Source organism: Mus pahari, chromosome 8, assembly GCF_900095145.1.
Source record: "Mus pahari chromosome 8, PAHARI_EIJ_v1.1, whole genome shotgun sequence".
In the NCBI taxonomy this organism is placed as follows: Eukaryota; Metazoa; Chordata; class Mammalia; order Rodentia; family Muridae; genus Mus; species Mus pahari.
Window position 1 is genome coordinate 64,091,242 of NC_034597.1, and position 15,284 is coordinate 64,106,525.

General features: G+C 44.5%; 1 pseudogene; it reads left to right on the forward strand.

Annotated features, from left to right (window-relative positions):
• The first annotated feature begins 5,500 nt into the window (after window positions 1-5,500).
• On the forward strand, window positions 5,501-9,804 carry LOC110325116 (annotated as a pseudogene).
• The last annotated feature ends 5,480 nt before the right edge of the window (window positions 9,805-15,284 follow it).

Below are 15,284 nucleotides of genomic sequence, written 5' to 3' on the forward strand. Positions count from 1 at the left end.
GGCAATGCGAGATAAAGCAGGACACTTAACATCCTCCTCTCGTCTCTGCAAGTACGTGAATACATACATCCACACTCACACGTGTGCATATACACACAACACACACACATACAGAGAGAGAGAGAGAGAGAGAGAGAGAGAGAGAGAGAGAGAGAGAGAGAAGGCACCTATGCTGCAGTTGTAAATGATACAAAAAGAACTCAGAAACTTTAACCAGTTTCTCCTAGGGGCGATCTGAGACCATTTCTTTGTGTGATTGGTTGGTTTTTGGCCTTGGCTTACCCTCTTCTGTTTGTCTCCCACCCAGCAGGGGAGACATGACCTTGGACCTGTGTGTGCTAAATATAGGTGTTACATCTGAGTTACACCTATCTTTTTCTTCATAGCTTTGAGTTGAACCCCATCATTTAGATTCCGCCCCCACCACCCCGGTGCCTACTTCCAACCATAGTGTCCTTTCTCAGTGCCCTTCAGGCCGACTGCTCCTGTGCTCCCATCACAAGGCATATGAGGAGCAGGGTGCTCAGGGCCTATGGAAGATGTTTTCTTCTCTGTAAAACAGAATGGGGGAAGGGGAAGATTCACGGCCCTGGTGTCCGAGTTTCCTGTGTGGCCGAGTTGGGGTGTCATTATATGTGGAGTTGTGGAAGCAAGCCACGTTGTAACTTGTGTATATGTGTGCATGTGTATATATATGTGTGTAACTTTATGTAATGTGTATATATGTATGTATATATGTGTGTAACTTTTGTATATGTGTGTATGTGTGTATATGTATGTGTGTGTACAGAAAGCCAGAGAATTGCTGGGAGACCAGCCCGTCCCTGTTGTCCCTGTTGTGTGACTTGCGAGGCTACTTAGTTCAGCACCAATTCAGATTGCTCTGTGAAGTTCACAGACTCTTAAACATTTTTACTCTCCAATACTCTGTAATGCGTATGTTTAGCATACCTTTGTCTATACCTAACCTCACAGGCAATAGACTTTATTTCCTCAAAGCTGGTCTCCTGTTAACCAACTAGTTCCTCAATCGTGCTAAGCACACACCCTTCAAATAGTCCCAGGATAATAACAGTTTACATAGGCACCAAAAATGTTGGAACGAATGTCCTAAGTGGAGTCCTGTGGCTGTTATGTTTTGACCATGAAACATCCTTTCTAGGGATATTTGAGCCCTGGGTCCTGCTGCTGGTTTTGTTGCTTTGTGTGTATATGTATGTGTGTGTATGTGTGTGCATGTGTGTGTATGTGTGTGTATGTGCATGTATGTGTGTGCATGTGTATATGTGTGTGCATGTGTGTATGTATGTGTGTAGGTGTGTGTATGTGTGTGTGCATGTATGTGTATGTATGTGTGTATGTGTATGTATGTGTGTGTATGTGTTTGTAGGTGTGTGTACGTGTGTGTAGGGGTGTGTAGGGGTGTGTGTGTGTGTGTATGTGTGTAGGTTAAAGGACAACCTCAGTGTTATTCCCATCATTCACCTGTCTCTCTTTTTTATTTCTCTTCTCTCTCTCTCTCTCTCTGTGTCTGTGTGTGTGTGTGTGTGTGTGTGTGTCTGTGTGTGTGTCTCTATGTCTCTCTCTCTGTCTCTCTCTTGAGATGTCTCCCACTGACTGAAACTTGCCAAGTACGGTTGGGCCAGGAGTTCAGTTGTCTCTGCCTCCCCAGCAATAGGATTATGATTATACATGATGGCCACCTAGTACTGCAGCTATTATTATTATTATTATTATTATTATTATTATTTGTCCTAGTGATCAAACTTGGGTCTTGTGTTTGCAAGGCATACATTTTGATGAGTGAGCTGTCTACCTCCCCCTAGGGGTAGGCTTTTGAATGGTCTAGCCTGGCCCCCTGTTTCTGGCCTGGTGCTGTTTGCTGTATGCTACAATGTTGTTCATCTCTAACATGGCTGCCTTTGCCTGATAGGCCCTAAGCAGCTCTTCCCATGCCTTCAGGAACCAAAATTCTCATGAGCCAATATAAACCTGCTCCATACGTTGTTCCTGTCATGTGTTCATGTCATGGGACACTGTTATGGTTTGAATGTGCTATGTCCCTCACAGGCTCCTGTGTCTGCACACTTGATCTCCATCTGGGTGTGCTGGTTTGTGAGGCAGGAAACTGATATATAAATCTGAGTGCTCAGCTTGGGGTAGACCATCTATATCAGCCTCCCATTATGAAAGACTCAAAAAAATTCATAAACTTTAAAAGAATAAAGAATATTATTTTTAAAAGAGTGAAATAAAGTATAATTGAAAGTCCAGCAGTAACGCTGGACTTTTTTTCAACTTTTTAAAATTTAACTTAATTTTTTTACTAATTCACTGCCCCCTCCCAGTCACCCCCCACCTACAATCCTTCCTCCATCACCCCTCCCCTTCTCCTCTGAGCATGGGAGTTGGGGGCCCTGGGTATCTCCTCACCCTGGCACTTCAAGTCTCTGCGAGTGTGGGCACTCCCTCTCCCACTGAGGCCAGACAAGGCACTCCAGCTAGAAGAACATATCCCATGTACAGGCAACAGCTTTAGGGATAGCCCCTACTCCAATTGTTCAGGACCCACATGAAGACCAAGCTACACATCTGCTCCATATGTGCGGGGAAGCCTAGATCCTAGGGCTGAAAGTTACCGTCCTGCCGGGCATGACGATATACACTTTAACCCCAGCACTCAGAAGCAGACAGATCTCTGTGAGTTTGAGGCCAGCTTGGTCTACGCAGCGAGTTCCAGGAGTCAGGGCTACACCATGAGATCCTGTTGCAAATAAAACAGAGAAAGTTATGGCCCAGCCCTTGGCACAGTCTAATTTCTTTTCTCTGCTCTGGCAAGATGAGAACAAGTCGGGCCCTGAGCCCTAGACAATGAGACAGCATCTTGGAGGATTAAAGAAACCCGCTCAAAGTCTGGGGGATAAAAAGAAGCCGAGTCGAGGTGGGAAGAAGGGAAGGGAAAAAGGACAAGAAGGAAGAAAGATGATGGACGAGAGCAATCTTGTCCATTTGGGGCTAGTTTCTTCCCTGTCTGTGCCCCCTCCCTCTGTACCACTTGTCCTCAGAGTAGGAAAATTAAATCATTTGAAGTCAGCTCCAAGGTGCCATCAGATGACAGTCCCAGGACTTTCCAAATCATCACCATCAGCACGGATTTAAACCCCTCAGATAACCAAAGCCCTTTAATCCCGAGGCGTGACAGCAAAGGGCAAGGCTCCAGTTTTCTATCTACTGTGGATAAGTGTCCCCTTCATCTCACTTGTCTGGGATAGCAATTATCCAAACGAGCGTGGAGACATGCCCAAGAAAATTCAGAGGATAAAATTAATTGGACGACTGTAGGCTGTGTAAGGACTCATAAAGTACTGACATAATCTTGGGCCTGTCACCCTCTAGCTCCTTCCCGGGCTGTGGGATCTCTTGGAAGCCCTGCTCCATCTCTATTCCTTCTCTGCTGTCCCTTGGGTCCTGGTTCCCCTCCCGTCCACGAGTCATTGTTGATATCAAGTCCTTGAACTTGAACTTGAACACTGTGGTCTCCATCTGCTTTTCTTGACTCCCTATTGCTTTAGTGGGCACTGGTAGCATCCCTCCTGGGGGCACCCAGTCATTGTCCTTCTTTGTCTTTCTGTGCAGGGTCTCACTAAGTAGCCCTAGCAGGACGGAAACTCTCCTGGGTAACCTTGAGCTTGCAGCGATTCCTCCGTCTCTGCTTTGTGAGTGCTGGAAAGAAGGACGTGTCCCACCACACCCAGCCAAACTTTGTCTTGGCTTCCCAACTCAATTAGCTGCTTTTACCCCGCCCCAATCTTAAGCACATAGCTAAGGTTACCTTAATTCTCCCAACTTGTTCGCTCAAAGTCCTGGGTTCAGTCTCAGCCTCAAAACAAAACCGTAACAAAACAGCTGCTAGTGGTTTTCCATAAAGCCAAGTGGAAGTTTTTGTAACAGATCCCCAGACCTTACTTAGTAAGCCTCCAGACCTTAGCACAGCTGACTCCATGATAAAAGCACGATTCAAGCTCTAAAACTCAGCTTATAGACCGCACCACCTAAAACTAAACTAAAACAAAGACCTAATCCATTAAAGTCCATAGTTCTAGGAACGTCTCTAAATGTACCAACCTTGCTTTTTGGTTTCTGTTGTTCTGCTCTGGCTAACTGTTCTTGTTTACTGAGGTAGGTTAACCCAGGGTAAGGTTTTTGTGCTTAAAAGCTCACCACGAGAAAGGCTCAGGGCTCCACCGGGATACTAAGCATCCAGTGTAGTCATTGACCGGCTAACAAAAACTTTCTGTTGGCTTAAAGCCACATCCCAGCAGTCTTCTCTGGTGGCTACCCCATAACAGTTTTGTTTTTGTATTTGTTTTTGTTTCATTTTTAAGTCCAAGATGTTGGAACTCATGCTTAAAATCTCAGGACTCGGGAAACTGAGGCATTGCCTTGAGTTTGAGAACATTCTGGGCTATGTAGTGAAAGTCTGTCTAAAAAGAAAAATAAATAAAATCACAGGCCTCAACTTAGTCACCAAACCGGGTGATTTGATGCTCAAACCAGAGCTGGGCCCACGTAGACCCTAGCATGGAGCTAAGTATCTTATTTACGCTGCTTTACGATTTGCCCTACTAAGCTTTAAAACGGTAATGTGTCAAAGCTCAACTTTTTTTGCAGTTTCTAGATTTTGTTTTGTTTTTTGTCTTTAGATTGGGCCTCACTCTGTAGTTTAGGGAAGCCCTGAATCTTTATAAAGTTGAGTTGGCTTTAAATAATGGCAGTGCTCCTGTCTCAGCCTTCTAAGTGTTGGAACTGTAGGTTCAAGTCACCACCTCCTGAAACAGCTCTCTCTCTCTCTCTCTCTCTCTCTCTCTCTCTCTCTCTCTCTCTCTCTCTCTCTCTCTCTCTCCCTCTCTCCCTCTCTCCCTCACAATTAAAATGGTAGATTAGAATCTGCCCTCAGGTGACCTGTTTAAGGAGAAGAATCCACACACACAGGAGAGACTCTACTACAAAGAGAGAAAAAGGAAGAATTTAATCCACAAAGGCAGCAAGGAACTGAGGGTAATGGTACATGGCACAAGCCTTTAATCCTAGAACTCGGGAAGCAGAGGCAGGTGGATCTCTGTGAGTTCGAGGCTAACCTAGTCGAAAGAGTGAGTTTCAGGACAGCCAAGGCAACACAGAGAAACCCTGTCTTAAAGAAAGAAAGAAAAAAAAGAAACAAGAAAAAGAAAAGAAGAACAGAAGCCACCAGAGCTCCAATGAGGAACAGAGATGGAAGAGAAGCCCCATGCAAAAGTTAAGCCAGATGGCCCTGGTGACAAGAGGCCAGCAGTCGCACGCTCCTGTGCTCTTCACACGTTGCTGGATTTGGTGAGACGGAGATTCTTCTGATGGAGAGGCCATCTACAGAGTGGAATCCCATTCTGTTACTCCGTGTGACTCGGAAGTCCGGCCTACCTTGGAGGACCTGAGAACAAAGGACAGCCACAAGGATAGGAACATGGATTCAACTTCCCACAGCCCCAGGAGAAGACAGCCCTGGGCTGCAGCGTTGAAGAGCGCGAGGTGGCCAGCCGAAAAGCTCATGCAGAAAGCTCGATTAGCTCAAGTAGTGACGAAACACTTCCCCTCCCTCCAAGGGCCAGGAGCAGATCTTGTCAACTAAGATCCCTGGAGTTGCAGAGTCCTGAGCCTGAGGTCAGCAGATGGATGAACCGCTGGAGCCACCTGTCCACCCTTCAGTGCCGCAGAGTCTGAAGGACAGCCCTCCAGCTGGATGATCCGTCCTTGGCCATCTGGAAAGTCTACACATGACTAATCTCAGTCAGGGCTTTAGCTGCCTCCTCACACTTGTCCATACACTTGGGAAACACCTCCCAGCTAAGACACTTACAGCCTAGGGCTGGAGAGATGGCTCAGTGGTTAAGAGCACTGATTGCTCTTTCAGAGGTCCTGAGTTCAATTCCCAGCAACCACATGGTGACTCACAACCATCTGTAATGAGATCCGGTACCCTCTTCTGATGTGTCTGAAGACAGCAACAGTGTACTCACATATATTAAATAAATAAATCTTTAAAAAAAAAAGAAAGAAAGAAAGAAAAGAAAAGAAAAAAAAAAAGACACTTACAACCTGTACGCAGTGCTCTTCAAACTGTTATACAAAACAGAAAGGAAAGCCACACTCTCAAGTTCCTTCTATGCAGCCAACATCATTGTCATACCAACATTGCATACGAATAAAAGAAAGAAAGAAAACAACAGAACACTTATCCTGGTGAAAATGAAAATAACAATTCTCAATAAAATACTTGCTAATTGAACTTAAGACACAATAAGATCATATACCACAAGCAAGTTGATTTCATCCAAGAATAAAAAGTTGGTTCAACTTATGCATTTCGATGAATGCAATATGACAGATATTGTTATTTAAGGGCAGAAAGCACATGCTTTCAATAGGTACAGAAAATTTCCTTCACAAGTATCACCGTCCCGTCTCAATAAAAGTTCTAAAGAAGCTACAAACAAGAGGAAAAGGACATGTTGAGAATGCAGGGAACAAGGAGAGGAATTGGGGGTGGTTGTGAATAGGATACATTATAAACATGCATGAAACCATTGAAGAATAAGTAAAAGATACTCTATTCTAAAAGGCAGATATCTCAACACAGCACAATAAAGATTGTAATGACAAACCATGGACAACATATTCAGTGGGGGAAATTGAAAGTGAGATGCTTTTCTGTTGTCTAAACTATGAAATGACACAAGGGTACCCACTCTCACTACCCTTATTTAGTATAGTACTCAAAACCTTAGCTATAGCAATAAAACAAGAAAAAAAAAGAGAGGGATAAAAATAGGAAAGGAAAAAATCTATCTCTATTTGCAGATAGTATGATCTTATATTTTAAAAAGAAGAAGAAGAAGATTCCACAAGAAAACTCTTAGGCTGGAGCAAAAAATGGAGCATGATGCAAAATCAACAGATAAAACACAGTAGTTGTTCTCTATGCTAAGTGAGATGGTTTGAGGGAGAAATGGTCCCCAGTTGGTGACACTGTTTGGAGAATGTTATGAAACCTGTAGGCTATGTAGTCTTCCTGAAAGAAGCACATTATTTAGGGCAGACTTGGAGAATTCATGGCCTGGTTCCACTTTTGTGTCACTCTGTCTGCTTCACACTTGAGGCTGAAGACATGATCTCTCAGCCTCCTGCTCTGGCTGTCTGTTGCCATGACTCCCCCACCATTAGAGACTCTCTTCCATATTAAACTCTCATAAATTGTTTGTGTTCATGGTGTTCTATCTCAGCAACAAAAGGCACATAATACAGGATATGGTACCAGGAGTGGGGTGTTGCTATGTAGAACCAGATGATGTTTCTTTTTCGAAGAATATGGACGATTTGGTGACATTGGATTAGAAAAATATCTAAATTTTATAAGAACTTAATGGGTCATTATAGCAAGAGACTTGAACTTGTGGGAAAGAATCAGAAAAAAAAAATTACATTCAGGATGACTTTTAAAATGTCTAGGAGTTAATGTAACTAAAGAAGTAAAAGATCTTTTTAAAACATGGAGGAAACAATTTGAGTAATATGTTAAAAGATTAAAAGACCTCAATGGATTGGTAGATTTAATACTGGAGAAAAATGACTACATTATCAAAAACTGACCTAAAGAATCAGAGTAGTCTTCATCAAGATTCTGATGATATTATTCTCAAAGATATGAAACAGAACAAAATCTAAAATCCATGTGGGTGAATTGATGAACACAATAGCCTAAGAAATCCCAAGCAGAAAGAATAATGGAAGAGGAAAATTAATACTTAATCTCAAATTATGTTATAGATCCATAGTGACAAAAACTATGTGATGCTGTTGCAAAAAAAAAAAAAAAAAAAAAAAAAGGACTCACAAACCAATATAATAGACTAGAGGAACCAGAAACAAACCCATACAACTAATGCACCTAATTTTCAACAGAAGAGTCGAAAATAAACATTAAAAAAGACACCTCTTCAACAACTCACTCTGGAAAAACTGATATTCACATGTAATAGCTGAAACTCCACTAGGTAGAGTGAGATGTAACTAAAACACCAACACTCAGGAAGCAGAGATAGGGAGGGTAGGAGTTCACAGCTGGCCTCAGCTATGTAGGGAGGCAGGGGATGGCACTGTTTACACACAATGCTGTTTCAAACAAAGAAGTACACAAACACATAAAAAAAAAACCTGTATTTCTTATCTGATACAAAGGTAAATTAAAAATAGATCAAGGATCTTATAGAAGACCTGAAACTTTGAAACTGGTAGAGGATAAACACTTCCAGGTATAAGCGAAGGAACGCGCCTTCTCTCCCAGCACTTGGGAAGCAGAGAAGAGCAGATCTCTGAGAGGTTAAGGCTAGCCTGGCCTACATAATGAGATGCAAGCCAGTAGGGCTAAACCATGAGAGTTTGTGTGTTTGTTTGTTTGTTTAAAAATTGAATGTATAGCATCTAGAGAGATAGCTCAGCAGTTAAGAGCACTGTCTGGCTGCTCTTCTAGAGAATCTGGGTTTGATTCCTAGCACTTAGATGGCAGCTTACAACTAACTGCAACTCTAGTTCCAGAGGATGCAAAGCCTTCTTGTAGCCTCTGTGGGCATGCATGCAATGCAACCACACAGAGAAACACATATAAACATAAAATAAAAATGAGTATTTTTTTAGAAATAGGAGAACTAGAGCGATGTCTCAGGGGTTTAGAGCACTTATTGCTTCTTACAGAGGACCTGAGTTCAATACCCAGCACCCACACGGCAGCTCACAAGCATCTGTAACTCTGATTCCAGAGGATCCAGCATCCTCTTCTGGCCACTGAGGGCTCCAGGAACAAATGTACACATACATGCATGCAGGTAAAACACCTGTACACATGAAATAAATCTTCAAAAAAGAAAAGTGCAGAGAGAACTTCTTGTGTTGGAAGGACACCGCTTGGCATCTTGTACATGCAAGTGGACAACAGAACCTGAGCCAAACTGGAGGGAGGAGAGACGGGAAGATCCATCCTCCTGCGGCCCGCACAGATGAGCTTTACGAAACTTTACCTTTCAGCAAGTTGGCCCAGAGAGCGGCTGAGGAAGCACATAAAGAATTCATTTCAGAGGGTGGGAAATACTTCTTATGATCCCTTGGAGAAGACCTGAAGAAGGATGTTGTAGATTATCAGGTGGCAGATTCCATCATTAGAGGGAGATATTACGTTTCCCATATTCTTCGAAGAGGAGCAGTTCTTTCCCCTTGTTTTTCTAATTAGTTCACCTGGATGGATTTCAATGCTGGACTCACTGTGATGTAATGGATAATGTTTTCATACAAGTGACAGGAAAGAAGCAAAGTGTGCTGTTCAGTCTTGGAGATGCGCAACATTTATATTTACCGGGCTCTAAATCAGAAGTGCTGAATGCTGACAGCCCAGAGCTGGATAAATCCCCACCCTTTCCTAAGGTGAGGATGCATGAGTGTCCTCTTGAAGCTGGTGATGAACTACTCACGCCTGCCTTATGGATCCATACTGTAATTTCTGAGGAGTTTGTAGTGGGGGGGGAATAGCTTTTGGAGGCACTTTCCATGGGAACGCTATGACACAACAGATACCTGTGGTCACAAAGATCCTGTAGCAGCACCCAAAGCTGTGCAGATCTTGGACAGAGCTTTGAAAACACTGAATTACCAGAGGAATACAGGGACTTCTATACATGCCAAGTGGTCTTACATATTCAAGACAAAGCCTAAAGCAAGAGAAAAAAAAAAAAAAAGAACTAAATGTAGTAAAAAATTAAAAATAAATAAAACAGCTCAAGTATTTGAAAACTATAACCAGATATAAATATTTAAAGATGCTTTTTAAAAACAGGAAAAATAAGTCTCAGATTTATGGTATAAAAGGAGCCGCTTATCTGATTTCTACTTGGTATAGATTTAGGATGCTTAGTGGAACCATTCTGTAGCTCTAAGACATAAATAGCTAAAATTCTGACGATCTATCGATCGATCAATCTACCTATCGATCTCCCTATCTATCTAGAGAGAACCCTGTCAGCCGCCGTACAATACAATACAGGATGAGGAAGACATCCAGAGAACTGTTCACGGCCATGTCACCCATAGCAGAGGGAAAGATGCCCAGAGACCTGCCTGCCACCATGCTATGCAGTGTGTGGGGGCAGAGGAGGTCACCCAGAGGCCCTCCAGCCATGTGGTCTACCTGCAGTGGGAGCCACTACAGTGTGCAAGTGTGTGGAGACAGGTGGGAGAGAAAGAGAAGCAGAGCGGTTCGAGCACTGCGGAGAGTTGGAACTGGAGACGCGAGGATGGAGAGGAATAGTCTGTTGTGAGTGGCCAGCCCAGTTCTTGAGGCCATGGTGAAGTCTCAGAGCCAGCTGCCACTGAGAGCCATCGCCTGGGTCCACAGCCACACCGTAGTAGGAGTCAGTATCGATGTCTGAAGCCATGGGGGTATCTGGGGACATGGCTGTTTGGGGACTGGCTGTGTTGCTCTGAAGAGCTGGCACTACCCCTTACCACCAGCACAGTCAGAAGAACTGCTCCTGGGTCATGAGAGAGGGTTAGCTGGCCCTGTAAATCAACAGCAACAGGACTCGGGGAAGTAGACCCTGCTCCTCACGGGGCAGCGGGGTGTAGCTGGCACTGATGGAGAAAAGATGGATGAGCCAGCCCTGAGGGTGGAAAGCTGGAGAGCCGAATCAGCCTCTCGTAGTCTGCAGCACTTGGGAGACTGGGTCCCATGGCTGCACTGGGCAGCACACAGAGGTGAGGGTGCAGGTGAGTCAGTTGCCTCAAGGGCTTGAGAGCAGAAAAGCTGACCGTGCCTCCTGCGGATGGCAGCATTGGGTGGCTTAGCTGGAGCAGTGTTGGAGAACTCACCCTGGTGGTGCAGGTAAGGGAGAGCTGGCGGGCTGAGCGGCTCAGTTAACCCCTGCCCCTCCTCCCAGGCCCAGATTCAGGGCCCTGAATTGGCCCACCCCCAAACCTACATCATCTGTGAACTGTTGGAATGCATGAAAGAGCCAGTCCTGCTGATCCAAAGTTGCTGCACAGAGCAACTTTGTTGCCCTGTGACATAGAGCAACAACAGGATAGCTGGGAGGAGTCCCAGCAAGGATCCATTGTTGATGGTGTACCAAAAGCCAGGGGCCTAGAATCAAACTAATGACTCACTGCAGTGAATATTTGCAAGTGAAGATGTGTTGCCAGAGAAGTATACTATAGAACACACTGGGACATACTACAGCTTCCACAATGAGATTTTTCTATACTTTGTTTTGTTGTGCTTATTTTTGTTTGTTTTTTATTTTCTTTTGGGGGGAGTTTGCATGGGTGGAGGGTAGATACAAGGGGACAGGGGGACTATGAGTGCGACTGGGGTGAGTGATGTGAAGCTCATAAAGAATCCTTAAAATGTTAAAAAGAGAGAGGGGAGGGAGGGAGGGAGGGAGGGGAAAGGAGGGGAGGAGAGAGAGGGAGAGGGAAAGAGAGAAGGAAAGGGAGAAGGAGAGGGAGGGAGGGTGGGGGAGGGGGAGAGAGAGAGAGAGAGACAGAGACAGAAACAGAGACAGAGACAAAGACTAGGTGGCTGAATAGTTGAGCATAAGGAACTGAGTTCTAATCCCTATATAAGATCCACACATGGTTGCATGTACTTGAAGGGGCAGAAATTGGGGCTTGTTGGGGCTGTTGTCTATCAGAATAGCTCCAGGAACTAGGGCAAAGAGTGGTAGAGCAGGGACACCCGGTCTCCTTCTCTGGCTTCCTTCTGCATGCCTGGGCATGCATACTTATACACATAGATGTACATAAAACACATACACGCACACACAAATAAAAAGAAAGGGATCTGGAGCGATAGCTCAGCAGCTAAGAGCACATATTCCCTCTTGCAGTGGATCTGAGTTCGGTTCCAGAAACACACAACTACATGTAACTTTAGCTTCAGAGGTTTCTGGCCTCTAAGGGCATCTGCCCTCATCCTCGCATGCTCAAAATCTAAGAATAATTATTTTAAAAAGATGGTAAAAGAATGCCTGGTGGTGGTGGTGCATACCTTTAATCTCAGCACTTGGGAGCAGAGGCAGGTAGGTCTCTGGGAGTTCGAGACCAGCCTGGTCTAGACAGTGAGTTCCAGGACAGCCAAGGCTACACAGAGAAACCCTGTCTCAAACAAAACAAAACATATTAAAAGAAGACTAATGACACAAATGATCATGAAAGCGTGCAGTAAAGGGACATTTGTACAGAGCTGATGCCTTGAGCACCCACTGTGGTGATCATTGTGGGGGTTCCTCAAAAAACTAAACACAGAGATAGCATTTGACCAAGCTACACTGGTAATTCCTGGACATATACCACAAAGACTATATCATTATTTACCTCAGCTCCACTCACAGTAAGCAGGAAATGGAGCCAGCATAAAATGAACAGAGAAAAAGAATGTACACACACGTAGCAGAATTTTGATTAATAAGAATAAAATCACAATAGTCACAGAGAAGTGGCTGGAACCAACGGCATAGCTCGTTATGTTTAGCCAATCAAGCCCGGCTGCGGAGGACCGCTGTTTTCTCTCACCTGCAGGGTCTACGTTTTAAATTATGCATGTGTGTTTAGGTCATGAAAATAGAAAAGGGATCGTAAAAGAAGAGAGGAGAGGAGGGGAAACAGAGGGTAAAGGAATCCATGCAATATGAAACCAGAGGAACAATCATTTGGGGTCAGAAACAGGACTGGCAATAATGGGGTGAAGGGATGGGGTAGGGGAATATATGGGAAAGAATGGATGGCCTGTATTAATGAAAACCATCAGATTGTATACTCATTTAAACCATGATGCTTGAATTTTCTCTTCCCTTCCTTCTTTTCGTCTTCTTTCCTTCTTTCCTTCTTTCCTCCCTCCTCCCTCCCTCCCTCCCTCCCTCTCTCTTTCTTTCTGGCCTATCTGCTTCTCACTGGGGCTTAAGTCCTGGAGAACCTACAGCAGACCCTGGACTGTGCTCCATCCAACCAAACTCATCTCCATCTCCTACCCCTCCACCCACTGATGTCTAGCATCACGAACCATTCAGAGTTCCCGTCCATCCGCATTCCACGCCTCTCTCATTGTTTAATCGCAGTCACCCAGAAAGGAGCAGTTCTTAGCCAAGACAGCTTCTTCCCTTGGTTCTGTTTAAGTCACAAGCCTCTGGGTTTGTGTTCTGCGGCCCCTGGTGGATCCTTGTGGCTCAGCGTTTTTCCCTAGGGAGGACATTGCTGAAGGATGGATCCATGAGACAGGATGGCCACTCAATGCTTTTAGTTCTTTTAGTTTCCTAAGCTGCTTAAAATTTTTATTACATTTATTGAGAGAGAGGGAGAGAGAGAGAGAGAGAGAGAGAGAGAGAGAGAGAGAGAGAGAGAGAGTAAGTATAGGTGTGAAGGGCCAAAGGATACTTATGGGAGTGTTTTTCTGCTGCTGCTATTGAGTTCCTTACTCATTGAGCCATCTCACTGCCCCCACCCCCAAGACACTTTTTGCTCTGCATTGCTGGAAGATGGTTTTGTGCACTGTGCATTCACGGACTGATTTCTGTGCCCAGAGATCTGGCTGTAGCCTGGACTTGAATGTGACTCAGTATTTTGTAAAACATTGTTCTCCATCACCTCCTGATTGGTTAAACAAAGAGCTGACTAGTCTATACCTGGGCAGGAGAGGAAAAGGAGGGACTTCCCTGCCCTGAGAGGAGAGTTGTGAGCATCTCAGGTGAAGACTAGGGAGGCAATCGAGACTAAGATGGCAGGTAACGGCCTTGTGGTTGGTAAGTTGGCTGGGAAGTCGGTCAGGCCAGCATAGTCAGGTTAGAATAACTCGGGAGCTGCCCCGCTATAGTGCTTTGAAGCTTTGAATAAATATAATATGTTTCCTCAGCATTACTCAAAGCCAGGGCTGGCATAGGAAAGCCTGTCCTTTTATACTGCATAGTAGCTTCCATCTTGAAAGGTGGTTGTTTCATACACAGTGGGCACCAGTGACGATTTACAGCTTGTATTTTTCATTATATCTGCCTTACCTTGAATTCTGTGTGTATTATTTTTTTCCAAATATTTTAAATTTTTAATTAAAATATAATTACACAGTTTCCCTTGCTTCCCTTTCCTGCTCCAATTTCACCCCTGCTTTCTCTCTCCAGCCCCTCATGTTCCCAACTCATGCCCTCTCAAATTCGTGGCCTCTTTTTCTTGGTTATTATTAGTGTGTGTGTGTGTGTGTGTGTGTAAGTATATAAATATAACCTGCTGAGTCTGTTTAGTTTTGCTTGTATGTACATGATTTGGGTCTGACCAGTTGGTATTAGATAACCAATTTGGAGAGGGACGTTCATTCCTGGAGAAGATGAATTCCCTCTCTCTCAGCAGTTGTTGGTTTTCTGCAGTTCTTTGTCTAGGGGTGGACCGCCTTGAGATTACCATTTGCTTGTCAGCATAGCCGTTGCGTGATTGTCTGGGTCTCGTTGAGGCAGCCACATTGTTGAGGTGTCATGGCTATAGCTTTCCTGTGATTTCTAGGAGACAACCTCACAACCAACGTTCCAGTCTGACGGTCTTTCTGCCCCATCTTTCCAGGATGTCCCCTGAGCCTTAGGTCTAAGAGTTGTGTTGACAATATATGCTTTGGGACTAGGCACCCTGTAATCAGTTGACCCCTGTGGCGGGACTAGGCATCAGGTCAGACAAAAATCACACCATGGAACAAGTCTCATGGGGGAGGATTTTTATTAAAGGGGACGGGGTACAGAGGTGGCCTCCGGGAGAGAGAGAGGAAAGAAGAGAGCGGGGGAAGGGAGAATGTGACTTTTTAAATTAAATTAAATTTTTTACTTATTCATTTTACATGCTGCTTACTGCCTCCCTTCCAGTCACCACTCCCGCAATCCTTCTCCCTTCCCCCTTCCTGTTCTCCTCTGAGTGAGTGGGAGTCTCTCTGGGTATCCCCCCAACCCTGGCACTTGAATTCTCTGAGTAGCTGTTTCTTCTCCCATGAACGAGGTATCCCTGTCTAAAAAGGACATGCATGGTATGCACTTACTTATAAGTGGACATTAGCCATAAAATACAGATACCATACGCAGACTCAAAGAAGCAAAGCAAGAAGGGAAGTCCAAGGGAGGAAGCTTGAATCTCACTTAGAATTCCTTCTAATAAAATAGTCATAAGAGGCAGAAGAAGGGAGG